This window comes from Crassostrea angulata, chromosome 8, assembly GCF_025612915.1.
Source record: "Crassostrea angulata isolate pt1a10 chromosome 8, ASM2561291v2, whole genome shotgun sequence".
Lineage (NCBI taxonomy): Eukaryota > Metazoa > Mollusca > Bivalvia > Ostreida > Ostreidae > Magallana > Magallana angulata.
In genome coordinates this window covers 53,302,228-53,319,279 of record NC_069118.1, presented here as the reverse complement: position 1 = coordinate 53,319,279, position 17,052 = coordinate 53,302,228, and the positions used below count along the sequence as shown (strand labels likewise).

The 17,052-nt window shown below is 33.4% G+C and overlaps 1 pseudogene; it reads right to left on the bottom strand.

Moving 5' to 3' along the window:
• Positions 1–4,948: 4,948 nt before the first annotated feature.
• Positions 4,949–10,071, bottom strand: LOC128159514 (uncharacterized; annotated as a pseudogene).
• Positions 10,072–17,052: the final 6,981 nt, after the last annotated feature.

Here is a 17,052-nt window from a genome sequence, read left to right as displayed (position 1 = left end):
CATTTGACTGAAATAATGGAATCTATATGGCCTAGTAGGGAAAAAAAACACAACTGAAACAGACCCATAAAAATTGCTGCATGGTCTGCAAATAACAAATTCTAGCTTAACTTGCGTATTTTCATATACAACATAAATTACAACACAGTCAGTTTTTCTATATAATGCATGTGGATAAAGAAAAGCAATTGTTGAAAGTTTACAATACTGAAGTCATCAATTTTTTTTACTTATTTACTGGTCACTAAAATACATACACACGCACACACAAATTCTCTTTCCTAGTACATGTATTTTGAAAATAGCATGTTTTCATAGAAACATACATACTACATACATACTCTATAGTTCATAACTGCAAATAGATAAGAGTTTCCATGAAAACCACTTCAGAGAAGATGTATATTAACAATCATATTATATGTAATAGCATTGAAAAACCCCTATATATTTATAGATATGATGCATACAAATACCAAATTATACTAAATTGAATGAACAAATTGTTCAATAATAGGATGTACATGTGCATCTCTAATTTTAAACACTTCATGTGATTTTAAAAATCATTTTAATATTGAAAATTTATTATACAGAAAAGAAAAATACATATTCTAATGACCAGACTATTCAGTTAACATTTTGGAACGTATATAAAGTAATTTTAATTTACACAAACTTCCAATGCAAACAATAATTGATTATCAAAATTTGGCGATATGGTAAATTTAAATCATGGAAATTCAATAAAATTCTTCTAGTCTATCCTAATAAGGTCTGGAATAAGATCAAGCATATGCATGTACAAAATTTAAAAAAGTTATGACACTATAAAAATTCAACTCAATCTTACTTATCATAAAAAGAAAACAGTTTCCCCAATATTTTACTCAGAAATGTCTTATCAAGTCTTGTTTATTTCTTGCATCTGTAAGAAACTGACAGGGAAGCCTCACTTGCCCACAAGCAAGAGCAAAAGGATCGGTTAGAGACACCACCTTTCTCTTACTTGGGTATCAAGATCTGCAACTTACTGCCAGCAAAGCCCTTTCAAAATACTCTTTCATTGTCTCCTGCTTAAAATTCACTTTCAATAAAAATTCTTCTAGTCTATCCTATTAAGGTCTGAAATAAGACCTGGCATATGCATGTACAGAATGTAAAATATAGTTATGACACTATAAATATTCAACTCAATCTTACTTATCATAAAAAAAACAGTTCCCCATTATTTTACTCAGAAATGTCTTATCAAGTCTTGTTTGTTTATTCCTTGCATCTGTAAGAAACTGACAGGGAAGCCTCACTCGCCCACAAGCAAGAGCAAAAGGATCGGCCAGAGACACCACCTTTCTCTTACTTGGGTATCAAGATCTGCTACTTACTGCCAGCAAAGCCCTTTCAAAATACTCTTGCATTGTCTCCTGTATATTTTTAACAACAAATTTGGTTGACTATAGAGCTAATTAAGCTAATAAATTATATAAGTGAAACTTGTACAAATATGTAGATTAAAATAACTTGAGATAAAAATTGTATTTTTTCCTTAAATTTTCTAGTCTACGCCCAAGTTTCAGGAACAAGCTCTGAAAGATATACATACAAAAAGTCCTGTATAACTGCCTTTATGTCCATAAAAACTACTCTTTACTCAATAAATTATCAAAAATCTAGTCTTTAACTCTTTACTTAGAACAAAAGAAACAAATTATGATAAAATATTCATTAAAATAACCACTTTATATCACTCATATGTGTTAAGTTTATAATTTGATCTATGATTTTAAACTTATACAAGCCTTTGACAGGGAAGACTCACTCGCCCACAAGCAGGAGCAAAAGGATCGGTCAGAGACGCCACCTTTCTCTTACTTGGGTATCAAGATCTGCAACTAACTGCCAACAGAGCTCCCTTTAAAAATAAATAACTTCCTATTGTCTTCAGTTCTATTATGCTATAGAGATGTATGCACTAATTACTGGAAATAAACTTAAACATATTTGTAAATAAATTGAGTTAAAAAAAGTATGACTTGTTACATGCCAATATGACAAAAATTGAAAATCATAATGGCCAAATTTAATCTGTAATTGATCAGCATAAAAAAAAAATTCAACAATAAAAAAATACACAATGAATATTCTTTTATATAACAATATGAGTTGAACAAGTAATATCAGATCCTGTATTTAAAAAAATACCCAGCATATTTTTAGGTTCATCATACTACAACAATACATCAAGCTATTTTGCAATGATTTTACAGTCATATCACATATTGAGCTTTGCAGTTCTCAAGAAGTGTTAAACAACTCTTTATACATGGATAATAAACCTACATCAAAAAATGAACCTCTTGCGAGGAACAAAAATTGTCCATGGGACGGAGTTAACAATTTTATACAATCAACAATGTATATGTCAAAATGCTTGTATATCAGTAAAATATAATAACTTTCAGCTCAGGTGAGCTAATTATACATGACAGTAGCAACTCTTTTAAAAATCTCAAATGGCCCATTTCTGTTCATTTGATATATTTTCTGGTTTGTCTCTAGATGATTCATTGTTGGTCCTTACACGTCATATAATTTGCCTTTTTGAACATTTGGATTTCAGAGCAGAACTTTTGGTGTCCAATTAAACATTCGTCAGAGCGCCACTTTAGAGATGTGATTTCATATATTGTGTCATCTTCCCAATCATTTTCATATTCTGATGACATCATCAAGTACTCGACAAGAAATACAGGTTCTACTTGTTTCTTTTTCTCCTCATCCCAGGAGGTCTTCTGTTTAAATACATCCTGACAGCCTGTCTATAGTATAACTTCCATTTTCTACAACATATATACACACATAAATACACATGTTTATACACACATATTGTCTTTAAAAAGCCAACATTGTAAAATGTTCAGGCTTTTCTTTTAAATTCCTCAGACAATTTATTTAAGCATTAAATCATTGTTTTTTGAAAGAGGAGTAACAGGCGTTTGTGCATCATGAAAATTTGTCTGCACACACTATTGCAGTTATGAGACTATATATTTCAAAAAACAAGAGATATTTGTGAAACACAATTGTCCCCTTCTTCCTTGGAGACCTCTACAAAGAAATGAACGAAAAAGCAAATAATTGGGATTTTCCCATATCCAAGGGGCATAACTCTGTCAAAAATTGCTCAATTAGACTCTAAATCAAACTTGACCAAAATATTATTATGATGAATCTGTGTGTCAAATTTCATATCAATAGGAGCAACCTCTGCGTTAAAGGAAATTGTTGGTGGACGGGCCGATCAACAACAGCAATGTAGTATTCCCTCCCTTGTCTGAAGGGGGCATAATAACAAGTATTTACATTTCTGTTAATTCTTGCCTTATCTGCAAATGCGATTTATACATCAAAACTCCTTATTAATCTTAAAAGGTAAGTTAAATCAATAGAACAGTCACTGTATATAATACAGCATAAATTAGAACTTCAATACAAGTTCATGATTTTGGCAGTTGTAAACAGTGACATTTGAACATATGTATGGTCTAGACTCTCAAAACATGCAGTGCATAAAATTGGGCATACCCTTGTTTCCTTTGATACAGATCCATTCCTTTCTTGAAGGAATCTACTCTCTCCTTCCTTTATCTTGCATCTATGTAGACAGGAAATATCTGTTTATTGCATCTAAAATATAACATTGCAACAAAAATTAGAATATTATTTGTAAAGTTTTATTTAAATACAAGAGCGCGGGATCTGACAAACACAGGGTTCGACACTAACTGTTTTATGCATTAGTCCAGCCGGACTAGTGCCTGTTCATTTTAACTAGTCCGCAGGCAATTTTATGTGCCCGTCAGAAATAAATTAAAAAGCATTACCACATTTGCCTTATATATAGTATGGAGTTTTTAAATAGCATTTGTAAGAAAGGGGTGCATAATATACACTATGTTTTTCTTACAGGTGTTGCACATGTTTAGTTGTATTGTGCTATGCAGTACATAGCAATGAGCTGCGTATTCACTATCTCTGTGTACTAGGTGTATGCCGCCATTACAGATGTTATAAATAGATCTATGCAAATTAGATCCAGGCTATGAGATACCTTGTTCTTTTCATTGTCTAAGTTCTTTAAAAATCTGTTTAAAATAATAAGCAATTTATCACAAATTATTTAACGTAAAACAATTCATTTAAATTAAACAACTCACAGGAGATTCGTTTCACCTATATTTTTTAAAACACATAAGCGTCCCTTTGCGAAGCTGTTGTTGTGAACACGTGCGCTTGTAACCTATAATTTTCTCGGACATCCCCTTACGGCAAAGAAATAATCAAGTCACCCATAATTAGGGCTGGGACGATACTGTGCTCTTCCGATTCGGTACATATCACGATACATGAGATGCGATACGATACATATCACGATACATTGCAACTAAATGAAAACATGAATAAGGGTTTAAAATTTATTCAATCTGTTGATGTATTACCGCATGTCCAAAGTTATTTTATTATATTTTAAATGAACATTGCACAATTTACAAATTACTTTAGTCTCATATACACTACTTATTCATAAACAAGTAATCCAAAAGTTTACCACACTCCAGATTTAGCTTCCTAACAGTTTTGACAACTTTACGAGGTTTTCCGCCATCTTTGTACTTTCATATTAGGCGCGCGGACTAAAAATAGCCGATTATGAAGCTCGGATACTTTTGGAAAATAAAAAAAGTTCACTTAGGTATCGTTGTATTAATGGTAAATGTATCGATCCAAATATCGTCAAAATAAATACCGTGATGCACCGGTGCACCGGTGGATCGTCCCATCCCTACCCATAATATCCTGCAATACCTCTGTTGTTTTCGCTTGGTAACTCTATAATCAATGCAATGTATCATATGCTAGATAATAAAAATACAGTCAGGGTTTTCCATTAAAATGTCGACAATCACACATCGTTAATTTACACATTTTTTAAGCAAAACTTTTTATTAGTTTGACCGGACTGACTAGACAGAAATTTTGTTAATCCGTATGAAAATCTATTAGTCTGTGACTAACGGACTAAGGTTAGTGTCGAACCCTGCAAACAAAAATTTTTATTGGTGTGGTCTAAGTTATTAATTCTTTAAAAAGTTTTACTTCAATATTTGGTTTCCATCATCAGATTTCATTTTTCACTACAATCCTAGGGAAATTCCATGGGAGTATCCATCATGCACAGCAATCTGAAAGTATGCATTCACAAAATATCATACCAAGGCCATACAATTATATAGTTGCTGATATTGAGATAACTCCTCTCAATACGCTCCACATGTACATTACAGTATAAGCCTGTAGAATACAATTAACAAAAATTTTAGATGTGTACAAATGATTGAATATATATTAATATACAAGCCAGTCACAACATTTATGCTTATCAAATATATGTATGTTATGTCTCAGCAATATTACATTCAAACATGCAAAAAAAAAATCAGTAAGGTATACAGAACATCATGAGTTTTAGGTGTGGAAATCAGGTGTACAACAAAAATGAAAGGCTTTATCACCCAATTCTTTTATTTATTTTAGCCAAAGCTTTGTAAAATGTTGTGTTCAGATGAAGCCTACTGTTTTAATTCCTGTTTTTTGTCAGAGAATGTACCACATAATCCTCTAATTCTTAGCCCCCCCCCCCCCCCCCCCAAACAAGATTCCAGCAAAACCTAATTCAAAAAACATTTAAACAAAAAGCTACAATAGATTAATCACTGAAAAAAACAATCTGCAGCTTCAATTCAGTCATGAATTTTTTCAGGGCTGGGACGATACTTTACTTAGCAGATTTGGTACAAATCATGATACATGAGATGCGATATGATACATATCACGATACATTGCAACTTAATGAAAACATGAATAAGGGCTTAAAATTTATTGAATCTGTCCATGTATTACCACATGTCCAAAGTGATTTCATTATATTTAAAATGAACGTTGAACAATTTACAAATTACTTTCGTCTTGTATTCACTACTTTTCATAAACAAGTAATCCGAAAGTTTTCCACACTCCATATTTATCTTGAATCGATTTGACAACTTTACGAGGTTTTCTGCCATCTTTGTACTTTCATATTAGGCGCGCGGACTTAAAATAGCTGGTATATGAAGCTCGGATATTTTATGAAAATAAAAAAAAAGTTCACTACGGTATCGTTGTATTAATGGTAAATGTATCGATCCAAATATCGTCAAAGTATATACCGTGATGCACTGGTGTATTGTCCCATCCCTATATTTTTTTGCGTTTATATGTTAAATATAGCAAATCAGACCAATATTTTATTGACATCAAATATACTTACATGTACTTGGCTGGGTACACATATTTTAACTTTCTTATTTCCTTTCTTTTGCGATGGATTACTTTCAGAGAGTATTTAGCGATGATTTCCTTCTGCCCCTCCAAGATTTTTTCCTGCCGAAACTCAATCTTTCTCAACTTGAAAAGTGGCCACGATGCTGGTCCTATTCATCAAAATAGTGAAAATAAATCAAAATACAGGCATTGAAGAGTTATTCTAGGCCTCTAAGGGGAATCAAGTCAAGACGTACCCAAACCGACTCGTATACCCAAGCCGACTCTTAATCAATAGGTCACAGATTGTGACTATAATGGGTAGCAATTCTTGGTTAATAGCTACACTCTGTCCCGAGTTTTTTCTTCGTTCACGTTTTCTTGATATTTTGATAATCATAAATACCTATGTGCTCAAATTATGTTCATCCTCAAAATAGATATGAAATATCTTCAGATTATCTGTTTTGAAACACCCCTTTGGCTTTTGCCCCTTCAGATCTCAATATACAACTCAAAATAGTCTATGGGGATTTTTCATTGCACCAGCCATGAAATAGCCTGGATAACGAAAAATTGTGCAAGGTATATATTCCAAGTGATTTCCAGATGGTGAAAAGATGTAGACATTTCCTATTATAAATTTCCGTAAGAAATTTATTTACCTTCCTGTGAACTTTTATGAGTGAAAAATGATGTGTCATTGAATGGAGATATCTTGGATATATTTTCCATTTCATCGATTTCAACTGTACTTCTATTTGAGTGTAGGTGTATTTTTATAAAAAATCATCAAAAAGTGATGGAAGCAATAACTTGGGACAAATTATAATCAACATTGATGAAATTTGAAACTTGTGTGTTTAATCATTGCTCCCCCCCCCCTCCATTCTCGGGTTATTTTTTTATCATTTATTTTTAATTAACTATTTGTTTAATTTATGCTACATTTAAAAACACAATTAACGCAAAAGCTATGTAGAAATAAAATATATACCCCTGGTATAAAAAGCAAAGAATTTGCAATGTCAGCAGACACCATCTTGTAAAATTTGACACCTCGCTAGGAAATCCTTATTATTTATACTTGTTTCTATCATATCGCTGGTTCTATGGTATCGCGGTATTTCTGTTAACTTATAGTAGCACGCGCTGAAATTGACATTTGACGTCGGAATATTTTTAGACATTGAAAACAGACACGTTAAACACAAAACAATAGTTTCTGGAAATATTTTCGTATTGATAGATTTTTTAACAAAATAATATAACTACCACGACATCATAGGACGGGCTCATAACTGAAAAAGTACTGACCGACTGGAAATGATGGTCTTTTTAATTTCATAAGGTGTCAAATGGTGAAAAAATAACTTGTGAATGTGTGGGGGGGGGGGGGGTGAATATGGGGGTTAGGGGTCCCGTCCCCAAGCATCTGCGAGTACAAATACTTATACCGGTAGATAATATGGTAATTTGATAGTTATACTTTCATGTTAAATACTGAAATCTGATTGGTTAAGACGCAGTTAATAATATTTTCTATTACCCTCAGCGTTAGCAATGCACTTAGCAACGGGTAACATTAAAAAATGTTACATGCGCGAAAATTATGCGCGTACGGTTCGCTGTAGAATTCACGTTATTCCTATATAAAAGCAGTAAAAGTTTCTTAAAAATTAAGACATTCAGTATAACAAAATAAATAGTGCCTGTTTGGGAGGATAACAGTTGAAATTGACATCCCTCGAAAACCATTGTCAACCTCCGCTTCGCGTCGGTTGACAATGGTTTTCTCGGGGTGTCAATTTCAACTGTTACCCTCCCAAACAGGCACTATTTATATATCCCTGAGTACCCAAACTCCTTCACCATATGCAGAAAACAGTCCGCGTTTCTCTGCAAATTATTTTTGGCGGTTTTTATTATTTGCAATCACAAAATATAACATGAAACGTTATAATCTATAAAATTATTAACAAAAATATTTTTATTATTATTCAAATAAGCCCTCTGAATACGACGTTTATCACACGTGCTATCATAACTTATGAACCTAACTCCGTCACCCACATGATCTATGATACGCCAGGGAATAAAGACACATTAACAATTTAGTTTAAACTCAACTTGTATCTAGGGCAAGTTATAATAAGTAAAATCGGTGTATACAATTTAAATTGTATTTAATTTCATCAAAGTGAAATGATCGCCAGAATAAAAAAATTGGTCCTTGTAACAACAATCACAATGACCTTTTCAGAATGTATGGATGTCGTTTGATTTCTGTCCTTACATGTTTCAAATATATCATATCAATAATGAATATATTAATGGTTATATTATTTATTTATTGCATTTTTAATAAATGTAGCATATTCTATAATTACCGACACACCGTATATATCTGTAACCCTGTATAAGGCAAAAATTACGACATGAGCGATTTGACGTTATCATCAGTGTAGTGCATAAAGGCTATTGCGGACTGAAAAAAATGTATTAATAACCTTAATAAAAAATAAATTACATGTGTATGTTTCATTTTGACCTCTCTTAAAATGACTGACCACAGTAAATAATCAAATAGGCCCGCATGTCAGAAATATCGTTATTTTAGTGCACCCGTAAAAAGGTGTTAGCTGATTTCACGCAATTATTGTTGCATAAAATGAACAGGGTGTAATTTTGTTATGTTTGAACACATTCTTAAATTTAAACGTTGTAAATTGTTTACATTTGATTGAGGATTTTTGACATGCAAAAAATGACGTCATAATCGCACTTGATTTCAAACGGCGAGGAGTTTCCCGAAAGTGACGGAGTTAGGGTAGTGACGGAGTTCGGGTGCTATGCGATAATATGACATACCCGACAATATTTATTGAAATGAATATCAATATTAAAAAGTTATGACTGTGGGCATAATCACGTAATTTGAAGTTATTTTTCACTCGGACTATTTGATTACAAATCAGTTTGGTTACGAGTTGACTGTACTTCTTACAAGGGAAATAATCATGTTCACAAGGGGAAGTAACTATAAAATTACAAGAGCATGTGTTAATGGGACGCTTGTTTATCGATACCGTAATCACCACCATACCTATTAAACAACTGGTACATACTGGCCGGCTAACCTATCTCCAAGGTGCTGCTACATGTAAGAACAGAAGTTGAGGCAAAGGACTGACGTTGTGGGACTGTTTCGCCATCTTGTTTCTCACGAGCGCTCTACCTGCTTGACATGGTGGTGACTTTTTCTTCCCTTTCGGCACTTGACAATAGTCTTGACAATGGATGTTTTCCTAAAGATTTCGTCGATGTACGAATCTGGTGATTCATCAGTCCAAGAGCACTAAATTCTGATAGATCTACTTCGCTACTTCACTCGAATCCGACATGTTATCTCCATCGCAGCTTGGCGGGTTCAGAATTCTCTCGATTTTTGATTGGCTTAATTTGATTCGCATGCGCGTAGAGGTTAAACAAACTCTCTCTCTCTCTCTCTCTCTCTCTCTCTCTCTCTCTCTCTCTCTCTCTCTCTCTCTCTCTCTCTCATCCTGAATCAATTGTTATAGTCAAATATTTTTTATTTGCTTTGTGAGGTGTTTTTTTTTTTACTACAAATCAAATATTTCCTTGAAGTGATTAATTTAGTGGGGTTTTTTTTTTCGTCCCAAACCCCTTCCACGTACATGTAAGTTCAGAGCTGCAGCATATAATAATATTGGATGCTTTATAATATTTTGTCTGTTTGTATCAGTGTATAAACAATATTTTATTCTAAATGAAAGATGTATTAATGGCACATTAAATTATCACGTATATCTAATGCAAATCAAACTTAGTTAAACTTCAAGTATAAGCAAATTTACATCTAAAGATCAAACTAAAATTATCATAGTTATATATTTTTTCTATTAAACTTTATTATTCTTTTTTGTATATTGTATCTAATCTACTTATACGTGTCTGAAAAAATAATCATTATAGGATGTTTTGTGGTTACCGTCTCGAACCCCTCCCATGATTAAATCAGAACATAATGATCAGATAGTTTGATACATATGGACGATTTTGTGTATTTGCAATAATGAGTACGTAAACAACATTTTATTTTGTATAAAATAACATATTATTGACACATCAATTATCATATATATTTCCTGAATACCAGAAACATTATTAAACTTTATGTATAAATGTATTTACGTATGAATGTCAATTTTCTTAAACGAAACGTATAATTTTTTCTATTAAACTACATTATTCTTGTTGTATATCGCATTAAATCTAATTATACTTTATTATAAAATCCAATTAAGTAAATGACATTATATTTTGCATATGATATAACGTTATACACAAATTATATTAAAAACAAGAAATATAATTTGGTAAACGAATCTATAAAATTATATTAAACGCGACTTTTCGTGCAGTGTATTTGTAGAGGTCACATAAACCAGCTGTATTGACCATTTATTTTGGTTCACAGTAACCAAATGTAATAGCTATCTGTTTCGGGTCACAGTAACCAACTGTAATAGCTATATCTGTTTTGGATCAGAGTACCAAATGTAACAACTATCTGTAAGGGGCCACAGTAACCAACTGTTGCAGCTATCTGTACTGGGTCACAGTATCGATCTGTAACAATTTTCTGGACAGGGGTCACAGTAACCAACTGTTACAGTTATCTGAAGGGTGTCTCAGTAACCAATTGTAACAACTATCTGTATTGGTTCACAGTTACCAACTGTAACAACTTCAACTTCAGCCATGTTTGATAACTCTGAATTATCCGGATTTTGTTTTATGTGTACCATAACTCCGTCTGTCTTTTAAATGGATAAAATTGGTTAGACTTCTAGTGATAATATTAAGATAAGTTATCCAACAAAATGATTGACTAAGTGGCTTCAAGGAGATATACTACTTATAGCTAGGTTATGGGGTACGAGCCCCCTATGCATCGGTACCTTTTCTTAATTTGATTCCACCTTGTATATTAATTCTATTACATCCATCGTGACTACATTTTCATTAACTTTGTAAACTGGTAAACTGAATAAATACCATTAAAAATTTCTTTTTATTTCATTTCATTTATCAAGTATGAAGGACATGCCACATTTTGATGATGAAAATAATACTTTGAGGCCGGGGTCGGAGCACCTTAACCTTTAACAACTATCTAAAAGGGGTGCCGCTAACCAGCTGTAATAACCATCTGTAGATTGTCTAAGTAATTTGAACAGTAACAATTATTTGTAGTGAGTTCATCATAACAAACTGAAATAAAAATATGATGAATTGATGATCTGTAAGGTTCAGTGACCAAATATTACAGTTATCTGTCCGGAGCCACATTCACCAAATGTAACAAATGTCAAAAAGAGTCACAATAACCAATTGCAACTGTAATAGATATCTGTATACAAGTCAACTATAACAAAATTATCTGTGAAGGGTCACAGCATCTAACTGAAACGAATATGTGCCTCAGTTACCAATTGTAACAATTATCTTAAAAGTGGGTTCATCGTATCAATTAATTATCTGTACGGCATATCTCACTAATTAACAATAACATGCAGTTACAGTACCGATCAGACCAAATCTAACACCAGAGTAAACCCCAACTAAACCCCGGGTTTACTATTTGAAAATTTGGGTCCACTCGGGGTTTACTTGGATATTGCTTTTAAGGTCAACAGTACGCACTGAAGTGTGAAGCAGACCCGTCTTTTATCTTACCATCCTACTGTCTGTAATTTATTCCGAATGCACAGTTAGCGTCTGTTTAAATGGGTATACTACTAACTGGGTTTACTCTCTGTGTCCACTCTGGGTTTACTTTGGGTCCACTCTAACCCAGGGTTTAGTTGGTGTTTACTTTCTGTTAGGTTGGGTCTGATCGGTACTGTATCTGTAGAGTGTATCAGTAATTAACGGTAACGGTTATCTGTAGGGTATCTCAATAACAATCTGTAACAATCATAATTATGTAGGGGTTCACAGAATCAAGCTACAACAATTACCTGTATGGTAACCAAATATAACAATGATCTATTTTGGTCACAGTAACAAGCTAAAAGTTATATATGTATATATCAGAAGGGTGTCACAGTATTTATCTGTATGTGATTACATTAACCAACTGTAACAGTTATCTGTTGGGTGTCTCATTAATTATCTGAATGGGATAACGTATTTACCAAATGCAACAGTTATCTGTTGGGTGTCTCAGTAATTATCTGTATGGGATTACATTAACCAAATGCAACAGTTATCTGTTGGGTGTCACAGCAATTATCTGTATGGGATTACATTAACCAAATACAACAGTTATCTGTTGGGTGTCTCAGCAATTATCTGTATGGGATTATATATTAACCAACTGCAACAGTTATCTGTTGGGTGTCTCAGTAATTATCTGTTTGGGATTACATATTAACCAACTGCAACAGTTGTCTGTTGGGTGTCTCAGTATTATCTGTAAGGGATTACATATTAACCAAATGCAACAGTTATCTGTTGGGTGTCTCAGTAATTATCTGTATGGGATTACATATTAACCAAATGCAACAGTTATCTGTTGGATGTCTCAGTAATTATCTGTATGGGATTACATTTACCAAATGCAACAGTTATCTGTAGGGTGTCTCATTAATTATCTGTATGGGATTACATTTACCAACTGCATCAGTTATCTGTAGGGTGTCTCATTAATTATCTGTATGGGATAACATTTACCAACTGCAACAGTTATCTGTAGGGTGTCTCATTAATTATCTGTATGGGATTACATTTACCAACTGCATCAGTTATCTGTAGGGTGTCTCATTAATTATCTGTATGGGATGACATTTACCAAATGCAACAGTTATCTGTAGGGTGTCTCAGTAATTATCTGTATGGGATTACATTTACCAACTGCATCAGTTATCTGTAGGGTGTCTCATTAATTATCTGTATGGGATTACATTTACCAAATGCAACAGTTATCTGTTGGGTGTCTCATTAATTATCTGTATGGTATTACATTAAACAACTGCATCAGTTATCTTTTCGGTGTCTCAGTAATTATCTGTATGGGATTACATTTACCAACTGCAACAGTTATCTGTAGGGTGTCTCAATAATTATCTGTATGGGATTACATTTACCAACTGCAACAGTTATCTGTTGGGTGTCTCATTAATAATCTGTTTGGGATGACATTTACCAACTGCAACAGTTATCTGTTGGGTGTCTCATTAATTATCTGTATGGTATTACATTAAACAACTGCAACAGTTGTCTGTTGGGTGTCTCAGTATTATCTGTATGGGATTACATTTACCAACTGCATCAGTTATCTGTAGGGTGTCTCATTAATTATCTGTATGGGATTACATTTACCAACTGCATCAGTTATCTGTAGGGTGTCTCATTAATTATCTGTATGGGATTACATTTACCAACTGCATCAGTTATCTGTAGGGTGTCTCAGTATTATCTGTATGGGATTACATTTACCAACTGCATCAGTTATCTGTAGGGTGTCTCATTAATTATCTGTATGGGATTACATTTACCAACTGCATCAGTTATCTGTAGGGTGTCTCATTAATTATCTGTATGGGATTACATTTACCAACTGCATCAGTTATCTGTAGGGTGTCTCATTAATTATCTGTATGGGATTACATTTACCAACTGCATCAGTTATCTGTTGGGTGTCTCATTAATTATCTGTATGGGATTACATTTACCAAATGCAACAGTTATCTGTAGGGTGTCTCATTAATTATCTGTATGGGATTACATTTACCAACTGCAACAGTTATCTGTAGGGTGTCTCATTAATTATCTGTATGGGATTACATTTACCAACTGCATCAGTTATCTGTTGGGTGTCTCAGTAATTATCTGTATGGGATTACATTAACCAAATGCAACAGTTATCTGTAGGGTGTCTCATTAATTATCTGTATGGGATTACATTTACCAACTGCATCAGTTATCTTTTCGGTGTCTCAGTAATTATCTGTATGGGATTACATTTACCAACTGCAACAGTTATCTGTAGGGTGTCTCAATAATTATCTGTATGGGATTACATTAACCAAATGCAACAGTTATCTGTAGGGTGTCTCATTAATTATCTGTATGGGATTACATTTACCAAATGCAACAGTTATCTGTTCGGTGTCTCAGTGATCAATTGTGACAATTATCTGGCGGGGGATTACAATTATAGTTGCAATGATTATATTTTAAATAGCTATCACATTGATCTATATCGGTCATTATAAGTCACCAACTATTATAACAATTACCTGTTGAGTTTCAGTCTTAGAAACCGACTATTATCAGTGGGGGTCACATAACTAACTGCAATACATACTGTTTTCTGTAGGAGATCCAAGTATCTAACTAAAACAATTATCTGTAGGGGGTCACAGTAATCAACTGTAGCAATAATACTTCTGTAATGGATTGCATTTACTGATCGTTTTAATTACATGTAGGGGATCACATCAACCAACTGTAACAGTAAAATATCTGTAAGGGATTACATTTAATTTAACCGATTGTAGCAATTATCTGTAGGGGGTCACATTAACCAACTGTAGCAATAATACATCTGTAATAGATTGCATTTACTGATCGTTTTAATTACCTGATGGGGAACACATTAACCAACTGTAACAGTTATATATCTGTAAGGAATTTCATTAACCAACTGTAACTGTTATATATCTGTTAGGGATTACATTGATCGACTTTAATCATTTTCTGTACGGGGCATAGTAACCAACAGAAAGTTATATATCTGTAAGTGATTACATTAACCAATTGTAACAATTATCTGTAGGGGGTCACAGTAACCAAGTGTAACAGTTATATATCTGTAATGGATTACATTAACCAATTGTAACAATTATCTGTATTGGGTCACAGTAACCAAGTGTTACAGTTATATATATATCTGTAATGGATTGCAATAACTGTCCATCACAATTACCTGTAAGGAGGCACAGTAATTAAATGTAACAGTTATACATTTGTTATGGATCACATTAATCAACTGTAACAATTACCTGTCAAGAGTCACCAGATGTAACAGTTATAAATTTATGTTATGGGATTACTTTAACCATCTGTCACAGTTTTATATCCGTAATGGATCACATTAACCAACTGTAACAATTATATCTGTTAGGAGTTACACTATCAAATTCTAACAATTATCTGTAGGGGCTTAAAGTCACAAACTGTAAGAACTTACTGTATGCTATCACATTAACCATATGAAACAATTATCTAAGGGCATGTGTTACAGTAACAAAACTGTGATATGTATGGGTCACAGTAATTATCTGCTCAGGGTCAAAATGACCACCAGTAACAATTATCTCTAGGGGCCATGTGTAGCATGAATAGCATCCGTGATCCAACTGTAAGTGAAGTGTAATCAGTAGTGGTCATAGTATCTAAATGTAACATTTATCTGTAAGGGCTCGCAATAACCGACTGTAACCATTATTTGTAGGATGTCTCATGATCAGTATTAAACCTTGTGAAAAAGTTAACTGTAAATTTAACTGTAACAATCAAGTAAACTCACAGGCATTGCAGTAAGGCGTCACATCAAGCTATTGCAACAGTTGTCTTAGGAGGTCCCAGTAATTAAATTTAACTGATACTAAGCTAGCTATAGAACTGAGGGTATATTTCTGTAAAAGTTTGCCATAGAATTTTAAATTAAGCCACTACACAGAAATGAATAACTGCTAAATGTTGCAGTGTGCAATCAAAGTCGTGCAGAGCTGGTCAAATTAAGCATGGGCTGGAAATATTCTCTTGTAAGGTGTACATGTCCACTTCTCAAAAGAGAACGAGGCTGGAAACATGCAGATTCGATTCGAATCCTACAGTGGGCACTTAATGTTATTAACTGTGACCCCATCACATTGTCTCAGACCAAATGGCTAAAAATGTACATTGTAAAAGAGTATGCTGGTGGTTAACTTGTTGTTAACTGTTTTATCAAGGTGAACATGATGAATAATTCTCATTTACATAGCACCAGTGTGGTATTTGATACGACATCGGTCTTAACTGTTGTATTATTCTCCTTAATTAAGGCTAATTAAACTAATGAATGAAAAATATTTGATGGTTCAGAAATTTTGAGAAAATATCACCAATTGCTGCACACCCAGGGGTCAAAATAGACCTCCCATGGGGAGCCTCTGATATCCGTTCACGTCATCATTTTCCATCTTTTGGTGTGGGTCTATCATGTTTTTTCATGCCACACTTTCTCATCATTTCGGAAGTTCATCCGATCAAATAAGATCAATGTGTATCGCTTTGAGTTGTGTGTATGAATGAATGCAAGTGCGTGTCAAAGAAAGATCGACAGACAGAGAGAAAGGTCGGAAGTGAAAAGGTTGAGTAAGAGCGCATGCGTTGTGAAAAACCAAAATTCAACTCTATTTCCATCTTTCCGTGAGATATGAAAATATAAAAACCAATATAAAACAGTTGTATGAAATACGTTTTGTGTGTTATATCACATTTTAAAAAAATCTTACCAATGTTGAAATAAGATGTTAAAATGAATATATTATTTATATTTTGTTCCTTTTCCGGATTTAATTGATACACATACCGTTTTCTTAGTTTAGA